The sequence below is a fragment of the Chlorocebus sabaeus genome, chromosome 22, assembly GCF_047675955.1.
Source record: "Chlorocebus sabaeus isolate Y175 chromosome 22, mChlSab1.0.hap1, whole genome shotgun sequence".
Taxonomy (NCBI): domain Eukaryota; kingdom Metazoa; phylum Chordata; class Mammalia; order Primates; family Cercopithecidae; genus Chlorocebus; species Chlorocebus sabaeus.
Window position 1 is genome coordinate 26,752,967 of NC_132925.1, and position 15,933 is coordinate 26,768,899.

General features: G+C 36.4%; 1 pseudogene; it reads left to right on the forward strand.

Annotated features, from left to right (window-relative positions):
• Positions 1-391: 391 nt before the first annotated feature.
• LOC103228682 (rRNA-processing protein FCF1 homolog pseudogene) lies at positions 392-1,648 on the forward strand (annotated as a pseudogene).
• Positions 1,649-15,933: the final 14,285 nt, after the last annotated feature.

The window sequence follows — 15,933 nt, forward strand, 5'->3', positions numbered from 1 at the left end:
TCAAAGAAGAACAGATCTCTTTATGCAAGGGGATCCACTAGATAATGCAAAACTATTAGCCAACAAAGTTAAGAATGGAGAGAGGAAAAACCACAATGTGTCATTGAAAAGGATGCAAAATTAAACTTCAAAATACATGAAGATAACTAACGTTACAAATAGGCAAATCAGCCAACCAAACCAAACCAAAAATAGATATTACAAAATGTGAACAGGTAGATATAAAAATAAACCAATTAACATTTTTGGAAATTAAGAATATGATCATTGAAATTAAAATTTAATAAGCCACATATAGTACTGTTGAATAAAGGAATAATTCAGTTTAAAGATAATAATAGGAGACACAAAAGTGTGGCATGAACATGGAGAAGCAAAATGAAACAGGAAGTATGTGACCATGAAGTGAATGCTCAGAGATCAGAGGCTTAAAGAATAGGATAGACTGAAACCTAAAAAGAAAGAAAAGTAGTATCCCAGCATGCTAAAGAAAAGTTCCTCAACACCCCTCCTGGTTATTTTTCCAATACAAGACACAGCTGGGTCCACCTTACCACATCCTGTTTGATACCAGCGTTATCAACTTTTCCATTAAAATCAAACCGGACTTAGTGTAGTCAACGCTGGACTGTCTGTATACACGTCTATCCCTTGTATAACTGTGTAATGGCTGAAATTGGGGAATTAGGGCAGAAGTATCAGGTAGCTCTAAGGATTGTTAAGGATCCAATATTTGATTGATTACTGGGGACACACAAAGAAACCTATGCAGATGACAACTTAGCACAGAGTAACTCACAAGTGTTACATTGTGTCCTTGGTTGACAAGGACCTTAAAAAAGAATCCAAAAGAATCCTGGAGTTCCTAACATGTACATTTCTAACCTAGATAAAATTCTGAATAGATGTCAGGTGACTATGGAGCCCCTAGGTTCTAACTCTTATATGCCTTTCTTCGACCAACTTTCTGTTGTTTCCAGTCATTAAACATTCCGTAGCGTGATATGTAGCTTCCATTCACCCATTTGCTCTATTATGAGCTGAGTATGGTTAAATATGCTCACTTTCTGATGCCATTTTGAAATTGATACTTTGTCTCACTTAAAAATTTTAGGCCAGGCTCAGTGGCTCACATCTGTAATCCCAGCACTTTGGGAGGCCAAGGCAGGTGGATCACCTGAGGTCAGGAGTTCGAGACAAGCCTGACCAATATGATGAAACCCCATCTCTACTAAAAATACAAAAACTAGCCAGGCATGGTGGTATGTGCCTGTAATCCCAGCTACTTGGGAGGCTGAGGCAGGAGAATCACTTGAACCTGGGAGGCAGAGGTTACAGTGAGCCAAGATCACGACACTGCACTCCAGCCTGGGCAACAGGAGTGACACTCTTTCTCAAAAAAAAAAAAATTTAAATAATGATCAAAGCGTACAAAATCCTAGGAAGAATATGTCTTATACTTTTTTCTGAGTTCTGTTGCACAGTATGGTGAATGTGGTTAATAAAAAAGTGTCACACATTTCAAAATTGCTATGAGAGTAAACTTCAAATGTTGTTAACATGAATATGTTAAGTATTTAAAGTGATGTGTATGTTAACTAACTTGATTTAATTAATTATTCAACATTGTATACATAGATTATGACATAACTTTGTAACCCATAAGTTTACACAATTATAAATTGTCAGTTTACAATAAAAAGTGGCATATCTTTAGAAAAAAAATAGAGTATTCAGTACAAACAGAAGGCAGAGGTTAAAATATTTAGAAAGAATAAAAGGAAAGGAAGAAAGAAAAAAAGAAGAAGGAAAGGAAGGGAGAAAGAGAGAGATAAGGAAGAAAGAGAAGAAAGAAGACAGTTTACAGACCCGGGAAATAGTTGAAAATTTACAAGATAGACTGAATAGGACTTTCTCCACCACTTCTTTTCCCTGTCAAAAAATAGAAGAGAAGTAATGACAGGAGAGATAATGACTGATTTTTATGTTTTTTCAAAATGAAGAGAGGAGATGTAAAATCAAAAGGATATCCAATTCCAAGGCTGTAGTTTTTAAAGTTCACCTCAGAAATGACATGGTAAAATACAAATTTGAAAAGTTACCATAAAGTAAAACCATTTACTTACCAAAGAATAGTAATTGCCTTGGCAGTAAACTTTTTAGCAAAAATAAATAAATGCCAGAAAATACTGGTATAACATCTTCAAATAGCTGAAGGAATTCCACACTAGTGCAAACATCATGCAAGAGTAACTACATCTGGCAAGGCTGGAGACTGAATTCTCTGAGAAGGTCTCCTACAAAAACACAACTAAATGATGAATAACATATTTTCCAGAGCATGCTTTGCTCCAGGAAGCAGGGGAAAGCTGTTATCCCTCCCTCAAAAGGACTTGAGTAGTAGCTGAAAGTGCGTGCTGCGAGAGGTAAGCAAGTGAGAGAAATGTGATTGCTCCTCAAACAGGTGGCTTTAATACGAGCAGGTGCCCTTCATACTACTGCAATTATACATTAAAGTTTTGACCGACAATGAAGTAAAGAAGCTGAAGCTGAAATGCCTATCTTAAGCTAGGATACCCTAAAAGGTCCAACTAGATCTATGATACTCCAGAGACCCTTAACAGAAACAAAAGCTGAAGAAAAGAATTCCCAATGTAAGGCCACACTATTCCCAGACCAAAGTCAATCATAAGTTTCTAAATACTATCAAGCAAATAAGGAGACAAGATATCATGAATGATGCAGCAGAAAAAAGAGAGAAAAAAAAATATTTAGCCCATAAAAACCTTAAGATAATTAAATTGTCAGACGCAAAATGTAGAATAGCCAATGTAGAAAACATAAAAACTGAATTCTCTGATAGACCAAGCCACAAGAGACTTTCATAAATGAGCAGGGAATTCTAGAAAAGCAACCAAATGGAACTTCTAGATATTGAAAATATAATGGCTGAAATGAAGCAAAAACTAATTAAAGAGGTTAAATAGCAGAAAAAACATAGCCAAAGAGGTAACAGTAAAGGTATATCTGAAATATTACCCACAAAACAAGAGCAGAGAGCCAGGGGAATAGAAATATGAAAATGGAGATATATACATGTAGGATTGAATGAAAATGTTCAATCCAAAGTACTGCTCTGAGTAGAGTCCTAGAAAAAGAGAAATGAGGGAATAGAAGAGAGGCTTGCTAATAAATGTATGAACTTAGGAAAAAATAAGAAATTTATTAAAAATAGAACTACAAACTTTTAATCAAGAAGTAGAAAGTCTGAATAGCCCTCAAATTATTATAAAAATTAATCAATGCCGAAAGAAAGAAAAATTTCAGGCCCAAGTTATTTAACATGCAAGCTCTAATATACTTTTGATGATATTATATCTTCAATCTAATATAAAGTCTTCCAGATAATGGAAAACTAGAGGGGGAGGATATTGCCCAAATCATTCAATGAGACCAGTATAACCTTGATACAAAGATATGATAAGGAGAGTTAAAAAAAAAACAACAAAAAAGGAAAATGAGAGGACAGTCTCTCTCATTCATAAATATACAAACAAAAGTTTTAAAGAAAATACTGCCAATCCAAATTTAAAAATTTATAAACTACACGATCTACTAAGAGCAATTTATCATTATGCCAGAAGTTCACAAATGATTTATTACAAACAAAATTACAGAAAATGGAAGGAGGAGCATATGATCATCTTGAGAGAAAAACTTATTTGAGAAAAAATAGACACCGATTCAGAATAAAAACTCTTTAAATTTTAAACACTCTCAAAATAATTTGATAAAAAACAGACACTGATTCAGGAGAAAAGTTCTTAGCAAAACGAGAAGGGAAATGAACTTAATCTGATAAATGATATCTGCCAAAAGCCAATAGCAAATGTTATCATTAATGATGAAATATTGGAAGCATCTCTTTCAAAGACAGAAATTTAGCAAAGAATCAATAGTTACAAATTAACATTCAGTTAGAATGTCTAACTAGGAGCATCACACTAGAAAAATAATGGGAAACTAAGGATGTGAAGGGAAGAGACAAAACATATTATTCACAGATGATATAATGGAGAAAACACAAAATAATCTATCTAAAATTTGTAGAAATTGATTAAAGTAAAGCTAGGTGGTTGAAGATTAATATGCAAAATATTTGTGTATTTATATCTCATCAAACAACAATTAGGAAAAAATGTCTTGTATAAGTGACATTTGTGACAGCAACAAATATTGTAAGAATGCTAGGAATATACCTAAAAAACATTTCAAAACTTATACAGAGAAAATTATGCAAGTATTAAAAGATATTCCAAATGATAAACTAATGAAAATCTTACATATTTGTGAATAAAGAGATACTCTTAATGTCAGCTCTTTCCTAACTGATGTGAAGAGTCAGTGCATTCATTCCCAAGCAAAATCACCATAGGATTTGCTGTAATATTTGGTAAGCTGATTCTAAAATGTTTATAGAAGAACAGTGTCAAGTACATTCAAGACACTCATAAAGAAAAAGGAGCAGCCGGGCACAGTGGCTCACACGTGTAATCCCATCAATTTGGGAGGCTGAGGTGGGTGGATCACTTGAGGTCAGGATTTCGAGATCAGCCTGGCCAACATGGTGGAACCCTGTCTCTACTAAAAATACAAAAATTAGCCAGGCATGGTGGTGGACACCTGTAATCCCAGCCACCTGGGAGGCTGAGGCAGGAGAATTGCTTGAACCCGAGAGATGGAAGTTGCAGTGAGCAGAGATCATGCCATTGTACTCCACCCTGGGCAACAAGAGCGAAACTCCGTCTCAAAAAACAAAACCAAAACCAAAACAAAACAAAACACAAAAAAGGAGCTTGGGGTTAGGGTTTCACGGCCCTGTGTCCTCTGCTCCAGGAGGTCTAGGTGATTCTGCCATAGCCTCAGCCTCCTTCGCTCTGTGACCTGCTGGTATTAGAAGATTCAGAGCTAAGACTCCAGGACATTCCTGAAGCTGAGAAATGGAACTGGATACTGTTGCTTGGAAATATAAATAGCAAGAATAGACACCCTATCCCACACTTTCTGTAGGAGAGTAGGATGTTACCTTCAGCAGGTACCTGGCTCCACATTGCAAAAGTACCTTCTGAGAGAGCAGCTGATCTTGACAAGAGGGATTCTCCCAGCACAGTGCACCAGCTCTATTAAGGGACAGACTGCCTCCTGAAGTGGGTCCCTGACCCCTGTGCCTCTTGACGGGGAGAGACCTCCCAACAGGGGTCAACAGACACCTCATACAGGAGAGGTCCAGCTGGAATCAGGCTGGTAGCCCTCTGGGATGAAGCTTCCAGAGGAAGGTGCAGGCAGAAATCTTTGCTATTCTACAGCCTCCACTGGTGATGCCCAGGTGAAAAGGATCTGGAGTGGGCCTCCAGCAAACTGCAGCAGACCTGCAGAAGAGGGGCCTGACTGTTAGAAGAGAAACTAACAAAGAGAAAGCAATACCGTCAGCATAAAATATCCCCACACAAAAATCCCATCCAAAGATCATCAGCCTCAAAGACCAAAGGTAGATAAATCCACAAAGATGAGGGAAAACCAGAAAAAAAGTGCTGAAAATTTCAAAAACCAGAATGCCTCTTCTCCTCCAAAGGATCGCAACTCCTCTTCAGCAAGGGCACAAAACAGGACAGAGAATGAGATTGATGAATTGGCAGAAGTAAGCTTCAAAAGGTGGGTAATAACAGACTCCTCTGAGCAAAAGGAGCATGTTCTCACCCATTGCAAGGAAGCTAAGAAACTTGTTAAAAGGTTACAGGAACTGCTAACTAGAATAACCAGTTTAGAGAGAAACATAAATGACCTGATGGCACTGAAAAGCACAGCAGGAGAACTTTGTGAAGCATACACAAGTATCAATAGCCAAATCGATCAAGCAGAAGAAAGGATATCAGAGATTGAAGATCAACGTACTGAAATAAGGTGTGAAGACAAGATTAGAGAAAAAATAATGAAAATGAAGGAACAAAGCCTCCAAGAAATATGGGACTATGTGAAAAGACCAAACCTACGATTGATTGGTGTACCTGAAAGTGACAGGGAGAATGGAACCAAGTTGGAAAACACACTTCAGGATATTATCCAGGAGAACTTCCCCAACCTAGCAAGATAGGCCAACATTCAAATTCAAGAAATATAGAGAACGCCACTAAGACATTCCCCAAGAAGAGCAACCCCAAAACAAATAATCAACAGATTCTCCAAGGTTGAAACAAAGGAAAAAATGTTCAGGGCAGCTAGAGAACAACTCAGAATTAAGAAACTCACTCAAAACAACACAACCACATGGAAATTGAACAACCTGCTCCTGAATGACTACCGGGTAAATAATGAAATTAAGGCAGAAATAAAGAAGTGCTTTGAAACTAATGAGAAGAAAGAGACAACGTACCTGAATCTCTGGGACACAGCTAAAGCAGTATTAAGAGGGAAATTTATAGCACTAAATGCCCACACCAGAAATCTGGAAAGATCTCAAATTGACACTCTAACATCACAATTAAAAGAACTGGAGAAGCAAGGACAAACAAATTCAAAAGCTAGCAGAAGACAAGAAATAACTAAGATCAAAGTAGAACTGAAGGAGATACAGCCACGAAAAATCCTTCAAAAATGAATGAATCTAGGAGCTGGTTTTTTGAAAATATTAATAAAATAGATAGACTGCTAGCTAGACTAATAAAGAAGAAAAGAGAGAAGGATCAAATACACACAATAAAAAATGATACGGGGATATCACCACTGATTCCACAGAAATACAAACTCTCATCAGAGAATACTACAAACACCTCTATGCAAATAAACTAGAGACTCTAGAAGAAATAGATAAATTCCTAGATATACACACTCTCCTAAGACTAAACCAGAAAGAAGTCGAATTCCTAAATAGACCAATAACAAGTTCTGAAATTGAGGCAGTAATTAACAGCCTACCAACCAAAAAGCACCCAGGACCAGACAGATTCACAGCCAAATTCTACCAGCGGTACAAAGAAGACCCGGTACCATTCCTTCCAAAACTGTTCCAAACAACAGAAAAAGAGGGATGCCTCCCTAACTCATTGTATGAGACCAGTAACATCCTGATACTAAAACCTGGCAGAGACACAACAAAAAAGAAAATTTCAGGCCAATATCCCTGATGAACATTGATGCAAAAATCTTCAATAAAATAGTGGTAAACAGAATCCAGCAGCACATCAAAAAGCTTATCCACCACGATCGAGTTGGCTTCATCCATGGGATGCAAGGCTGGTTCAACATACACAAATCAATAAACGTAATCCATCATGTAAACAGAACCAATGACAAAAACCATATGATTATCTCAATAGATGCAGAAAAGGCCTTTGATAAAATTCAGCATCCCTTCATGCTAAAAACGCTTAATAAACTAGGTATTGATGGAACATATCTCCAAATAATAAGAGCTATTTATGACAAATCCATAGCCAATATCATCCTAAATGGGCAAAAGCTGGAAGCATTCCCTTTGAAAACTGGCACAAGACAAGGATGCCCTCTCTCACCACTCCTGTTCAACATAGTATTGGAATTTCTGGCCAGGGCAATCAGACAAGAGAAAGAAATAAAGTGTATTCAAATAGGAAGAGAGGAATTCAAATTGTCTTTGTTTGCAGATGACAGGATTGTATATTTAGAAAACCCTATCTTCTCAGCACAAAAACTCCTTAAGCTGATCAACTTCAGCAAAGTCTCAGGATATAAAATCAATGTGCAAATATCACAAGCATTCCTATAAATCAACAGTACACAAGAAGAGAGTCAAATCGTGAGTGAACTCCCATTCACAATTGCTACAAAGAGAATAAAACACCTAGGAATACAATTTACAAGAAACGTGAAAGACCTTTTCACAGAGAACTACAAACCACTGCTCAAGGAAATAAGAGAGGACACAAATGAGTGGAAAAAAATGTTGTGCTCATGGATAGGAAGAATCAGTATCATGAAAATGGCTACACTACCCAAAGTAGTTTATAGATTCAATGCTATTCCCATCTAACGACCATTGACTTTCTTTGCAGAATTAGAAATAAACTACCTTAAATTTCACATGGAACCATAAAACAGCCTGTATAGCCAGGACAATCCTAAGCAAAAACAACAAAGTTGGAGGCATCACGCTACCTGACTTCAAACTGTACTACAAGCCTACAGTAGCCAAAACAGCATGGTACTGGTACCAAAACAGATACATAGACCAATGGAATAGAACAGAGACCTCAGAAATAACACCACACATCTACAGCCATCTGATCTTTGACAAACCTGGCAAAAACAAGCGATGGGGAAGGGTTTCCCTATTTAATAAATGGTGTTGGGAAAAGTGAAACTGGATCCCTTCCTTACACCTTATACAAAAATTAGCTCAAGATGGATTAAAGACTTAAATGTAAAACCTAAAACCACAAAAACCTTAGAAGAAAACCTAGGCACTACCATTTAGGACATAGGCATGGGCAAACACTTCATGACTAAAACACCAAAAGCAATTGCAACAGAAGCCAAAATTGACAAACGGGATCTAATTAAATCAAAGAGCTTCTGCACAGCAAAAGTAAGTATTATCAGAATGAACAGGCAACCTACAGAATGGAAGAAAGTTTTTGCAATCTACCTGTCTGACAAAGGTCTAATATTCAGAATCTACAAGGAACTTAAATTTGCAAGAAAAAAAAACAACCCCATCAAAAAGTGGGTGAAGGATATGAACAGATGCTTCTCAAAATAAGACATTTATGCAGCCACAAACATATGAAAAAAAAAAAAAAAAAACCTCATCATCGCTGGTCATTAGAGAAAGTCAAATCAAAACCACAATGAGATACCATCTCAGGCCTTTTAGAATGGTGATTATTATAACAGGAAACAACAGATGCTGGAGAGAATGTGGAGAAATAGAAACGTTTTTACACTGTTGGTGGGAGTGTAAATTAGTTCAATCATTGTGGAAGATAGTGTAGCAATTCCTCAAGGATCTAGAACCAGAAATACCATCTTACCTAGCAATCCCATTACTGGGTATATACCCAAAGGATTATAAATCATTCTTCTGTAAAGAGACATGCACACATATGTTTATTGCAGCACTATTTACAATAGCAAAGACTTGGAACCAACCCAAATCCCCATCAATGATAGACTGGATAAATAAAATGTGGCACATATACACCATGGAATACTATGCAGCTATAAAACAGAAAGAGTTCATGTCCTTCACAGGGTCACTGATAAAGCTGGAAGCCATCATTCTCAGCAAACTAATACATGAACAGAAAACCAAACACTGCATGTTCTCGCTTATAAGTGGGAGTTGAATGATGGGAACACATGGACACAGGGAGGGGAACATCACACACCGGGGCCTGCCAGGGGTTAGGAGACAAGGGGAGGGAGAGTATTAGGACACATACCTAATGCATGCGAGGCTTAAAACCTAGATGATGGGTTCATAGTTGCAGCAAACCACCATGGCAAATGTATGCCTATGTAATAAACCTGCACGTTCTGCACATGTATCCCAGAACTTAAAGTAAAATTAAATAAAAGAAAAAGGAGTGTAGACTTGCCCTCATAGCAAAAGCAGAGCTTATTATATCACTAGATGAATTAAGACAATGTGATATAATTTCAGAGAAAACCAAACTGCTCAATGGAATGGGACGAAGGAGACCAGAAATAGGTCCAAACAACATATGAGAGAGCTGGCATTTCACATCACTGGGGAAATGAAGTTCTCTTTAATAAACAGTGATGGTTTTACATACATAAAATCAATTAATATGAATTCATGACTTAAATGTGAAAAGCAAAGTTTTAGAGATTTCATAAGTATAAGGGAATATCTTTATGAGCTATAATTCAAAGATTTTTAAAGCATTACGATATTAACTATAAAAATCTTAAAATTCTACATTCTTCTTAATGATTCATACAAATATATATACACTAAAATTTTATTTAACCTATGTGGCTGCTTTATATGTTATACGCCAAATAGTTTATAGATCATAAGGAGCTAATTTCAAAACATTTTTCATAAAAAATAATCTTGCAGTGGAAATAAGCCCAAAACCCAACTAAGAAAGATAGTCCATGGATATTCAATAATCATTTCTTAGAGAAAAATAAATTAAATTGAGTGATATGAATAATTATAGAAAAATAATTAACCTGAACTAGAACTGAGATATTTATTTGTTGTTGTTTTAGTCTTAGCATCAAGTATTTATTTTCTTTAAAGGTTGTTTTTTTAATCTTGAAAAATTTCAACTATAAATAAAATTCATCTCAACCCAAAAATCATTCTCTCAAACAAACTTGATTTAAGCAAGAATATAATAGGAGAAAAGTGATACCTACCTTCTTCTTCCATCATATTCAAAGCATTTTTCTTCATTATCAAATATTATAACTACAGGATTTGGATAGTCCCCTTTCATAAGTCCTAGAAATTTTGCCTGTGCATTTTGCCCTCATGTTGGTTGAAAGCAACTGAATTCCTGCAGTTTATTAAAGCTTTTCTGGGTTGCTCAAAACATACTGACCACAATAATTTATACTGGATAATTTTACATCTAGTCCGTAGACATAAATTCAGGTAGTATATGTATACCTATGATTCTGCTGTTGTCCTTAGGGTTACACTGACTATGCCTTACCATGTAATCAGAAGGAATATGTTGAAAATAGAGTAATGATCTCATTTCAAAGCTATGAGTCGTTGGCATTAGTTATCCAATGAGTTTTGTAAGCAAAGTCATTTGTAGAAGGTATACAAATGTAGTTCTGTTCTATCTTATTTTTTCTACTTTTTACAGGGTCTTCTTAAAGTAGTGGATAGTCAGAAAAATGCTCAAATAGCTAACTTTATAAATGCTAGTTTCCAACCTATTAATTAAAAAAAAAAAAAAAAAGAACACTTACCAATGAATGTACTTAATTCAAAAACGATTTCTACCAACATTATTCTCAACTCTCATGAACTCTGGTAAAACGTCCCATGGATGCTTCTTTGAAATTTTGCTGTCTCATTACTTACACCAGAATCAATCTTTACAAAAACAAAAACAGAGGGACAGCATTGATGCTTGGTCTAGCAGTGTGGATAAGTATTTTAAAACTAGCAAATACTAAATTAAGAACCACACAACTAATAGTTCAAAATACTATTGTTATATGCACCTCATCTGCAGCTTGCCTAATGATTTTCCAAATATTGAAAACCAACGGGGTTAGTGAATTAATGGTCATTATAATACCCCTCAGCACTCCTATAAACCATGTGCCCAGCTTTACCATATTTTACACACCAAGCAAGAAAGTCAATTATTTGTGACTTCTCTTCCCAGTTAGATCGCACTTCCTCAAAGGCAGAATCACTTTCTTTCCATTTCGCTTACCTTACAGTGCCTCATGCCTAGTTGGCTCTATGTGTTATTTATTGAAAAAAGAAAACTAAAACAGAAACTAAGGTTGAATTGTGACTTGAAACAATGGATGGAAGTAACATAAGTGTGGAACTCTCTTTAATCTGACCCCCTTAAATTATTCTACATGCAAACGAACAGTTTTTAAATAAGTCTCCTTAGATGCAAATCACTGTCAGGTTCCATATGGCCACCAAATAAAATATTTCTGAGGCATTGTTTAAAACATCGCAAAGTAATACATTGGAAACAAGTCTTAGTCTCTGTTTCTAAGATGAGTACACAAAGAAGATTTTTATCAAATCATTTGAGTTATTGGCCTCTTACAAATAAGAATAATGCATTGGAATTTGGGGACTCAGGGGAAAGGGCGGGGGTGGCAAGGGATAAAAATTATACATTGGGTACAGTGTACTCTGCTCGACTGATGGGTGCACCAAAATATCAGGACTCACCACTAAAGAGCTTACTCATGTAACCAAACACCACCTATTCCACAAAAACCTATTGAAATAAAATATGAAAAATTAAAAAGAAACAGTCACAGGAATGGTTTTACACTGAACAAGCACTTTCAACAAAGACTTGGAGCTCTGAGTCCTTTTTGAGTCAAAAAGCTTAGTATTTTAGGTTTTTGTTCTTTCTGGTAAATATGAATACTTTTCCTGAAAAGGGTAAGTTGTTTCGTTTCATATCTTGCATCAGTGTCTTCAGAGTTAAAAGCTGTTACTTCATCTTTTTTCTGAGTGATAAGTCACTGGGGCTTTCACTGGTAGCTTTGTGCTTAAGTAAATATCTCGAAATATAATCTAGCACTACCATAAGCTTACCTAAAAACGCACCCCTTCTATATAATTTCTCACATCTTCAAAGGAAACAAAGATACAGAAATTGGAGGGTACAGTGCTCCAAAAGATAGACTTTCCTGCCAGGCTTCATCAAACATCGTGAATTCTATAGACTTTTCTGTATCAACAGCTTTGTAAAATAAAAATCCCTCCATAAATAGGATGATAGTGAAAAGCAGGCAGGTTCTGTGATTGCTCGGCATACAATTCATGAGATTCTAGCCTACATTTGTTCAGCAACATTTATAGCTGCAAGAAAATCCAACAGCACCTCCAACAGCAAAGATAGGAACAGTGAGCTCTGCAATTCATGTCATGTTTATTTTGATAAGAGAACTATATTCGTTTCAATGAAATTTTGACAAGAAGCAGCAGCAGTGATGAGTTCATTTCCTTGAATTCTCTTTGCCCAAACAGCCTAAGAACTTACCTTTTCACAGAAAGACATTTCCGTGACCATTTTATTAAATTTTAGCTAAGAAGCAATGCTTCCCATTTCTCATACATTCGGGAGGTCAGTTTACATAAAAGCAGCTACCCTGAGGACTCCTTTTTATGATTCAGCTTTTACTGTTGTTTCCAAGAGCTGACATTAGCACGCACATTTTGAAGTCATTTTAAGTATTGTCTGTTAATTAACATTTATTTTATTAATGTAAAATGTACTAAATCATTCCTTGTTAGATATTCAAAATTTTAATGTATTCAAATGACTATATAAGCTGCACGGACAGCTCACATTTTAAGTGTTAGTAGCAGCTAATCTTTCAACAAAATTGCTTCCATTCTCTAAAATTTGTTTAGAAAATTTCGCTTTAATGACATCGGATTTAGTATTGAATCTGAAAGATAATGTAAGTAAAGAGAAAGAAAAATAAAACATAGGCTGCAGAGACAAGAGAAGATATTTTGACCATAAGTACACAATTTCTCAACCTGAACAAACTTCGAGTCATGCAATTTGATATAAGTTGCCCCCAAGAAGAAAAGCAGTGAACAACCAACAAGTATTTTCAATAAGTGAAAAATCTGTGACCTAAAATTAGAAATGTCTCAACTACTGACTAGGGTTTCAATGTCCTCATATATCAATCATTGCAAGAAAATGTTTCCAGTTAGTTTTGACAAGAAATGAGTGAATATGTTCATTTTGCTATTATAACATATCCACAGTCTAAGAAATTCTGAAGCTATAATTTGGAGTAATTATTTATATTATAACCCTCTCAAGTTTATAAAAGGATTTATACCAGAGTTATTTTAAATATAGTAAACCCTGCAATGCATTAAATATTGACTCAAAGAATATTTCCTATTTTGTCATGGATCAGATACAAAGCTGATAAGAATGATTGATAATTTATCAAAAGTAAGATCTAGCAACTTGGAAAATAAGAAGTTGCAGTTCAGTTTTCAATTTCATTTACAAATACTTTTCTCCCAGAGATTTGTCTCTGTATAATGTGTTAGGATATACAGAATACAGAATACAATTAACTACTTAATTATACTCTGTGTTTAGTAGTGTAGAAAAATTTTAGTGAACTTATTTTTATTATCTAACAACAAAGGAAATCTGTGGGATATCTACTATGGGCCAGATACTAAATGGAAAGGACAGAAATACACAGGTGAATAAGACATGGACGGTATTGTTATTGTATTCACAATTTAGTGGAAGAAACAGAAAAATGACTACTAACTAAAGTACAATGTAAAAAGTGTTCTTTATATGGTGTTATGGAAGCACAGAACGGAAGAGGAGTCAGGGAAAAGTTGACGAAGAAAGGGTTTAGAGGTGGGTCTTAAAGGAAGAACAGGAGTTCAATAAGTAGAAAGAAGAGGAAGGTATTTCCATCAAAGAGAACAGCAAATGTAAAGGTGTAGTGATATTCAAAAGCATGGCGTATGTAAAGAACAGTGAGGACTTAGGATACGATGTCCTAAACAATCTTGAAGTGCAAAAGAAACCAATTGGGAAGGGATATCAAAGGAAACCAGAGCTGGACAGAAGTTAAAGCAGCAAAGATAGATTTTATTCCAAAAGTATTGCAATAGGGAAAAAGTAACAGAATTGAGCTCCATTCTGAATACAAGAACAAATGGGGATTTACAGCCAAAGATTGTCCCGCGGGCATGTGGATAAAAAATTATAAAGAGAAAACATCAGGGGTAAAGGGGATTCTGGCTAAACCAGCTCACAAGGATTCTTGCAGAAGGCAAGACAAGGTGTTCAGGTATTGAGGGTAAGGAAATAGGAATTTGATCAGATATCAAGGGTGGGAAAGTCTTGATAAACTGACCCGGTAGGAACCTTACTAAAACTGAACTAAGGGCTGGGCCCGGTGGCTCACACCTGTAATCCCAGCACTTTGAGGGGGCCAAGGCAGGAGGATCACAAGGTCAGGAGTTCGAGACCAGCCTGGCCAATATGGTGGAACTCCGTCTCTACTAAAAATACAAAAATTAGCCGGGCGTGATGGTGGGTGCCTGTAGTCCCAGCTACTCAGGAGGCTGAGGCAGGAGAATTGCTTGAACCCAGGAGGTGGAGGTTGCAGTGAGCTGAGATCATGCCACTGCACTGCAGCCTGGGTGACAGAGTAAGACTCCATCTCAAAAAAAAACCACCCCCAAAACAAACAAACAACAACAAAAAAAAAAACCCTGAACTAAGTGACCCCAGGACAGAGTCCACAGGTGAAGTCTAGTCAAAAAGAGGGCTCAGAGGAGCCTAACTAACTGGAGTCTTTGTCAAGGGGTTGAATGGGTTTTCCTGCTATACTGAAGGGTTTGTCCTTCATCATTTAACAACCAGGAGGCCAGGAAACCTTGGAAACAGAAAAAAAAATAAATATAATATTTAGAAATAAAAAACATAGTCGTTTACATTAAGAACTCAGTCAATAGGTTAAAAAAATAAGCATTAAACCCAGCTGAAGACACAATTACTTGCAAGATGGGTATGAAAAAATTGCCTAATATGCAGCCTAGAGAGGTAATGAGATAGAAAAATAATAAAAGGAGTTAAGAGACAAGGAGAACAAAATATGAAAATCCAATATACATCTAGACGGAATTGCAAAAAAAGAAAATAGAAATATGGAGATGCAAACTCCTGAAAAGTGATGTCTGGAAGAAGTGAGCTGCCATGTTGTGAGATGGCCTGTGGCAAAGAGCAATGGGATACCTCCAAGGGCTGAGAGTGGTCCCCATGGACAGCCAGCAAGGAAGCAGGGTCCTCAAGGCCTCCAGCTGCAGGGCTCTGAATGCTGGCAACTGTGTAAGTATAGCAGAGAATCCCAAGCTCCAGAAGGCGTATATCCTGGCCAACACCTGGTGGGTAGCCTTGTGAGACCCTGAGCTGAAGGTCCAGTTAAGATGTATCTGAATTCTGACCCATGGAATGTATGAGATAATAAATCAAAGGACTTATATCCATGAAAGGGAGAGCAAACTTTTCAGCTGTGGAAATAAGAGTGGTGCGATACCTGTGGAGATCTCCAAGCATAGATGGATGACCACGAGTGGAGATGTTGGAAAGAATTGAAGCTTTCCATGAAAAAACAGGACAATAACATACCTCTAGGAACACC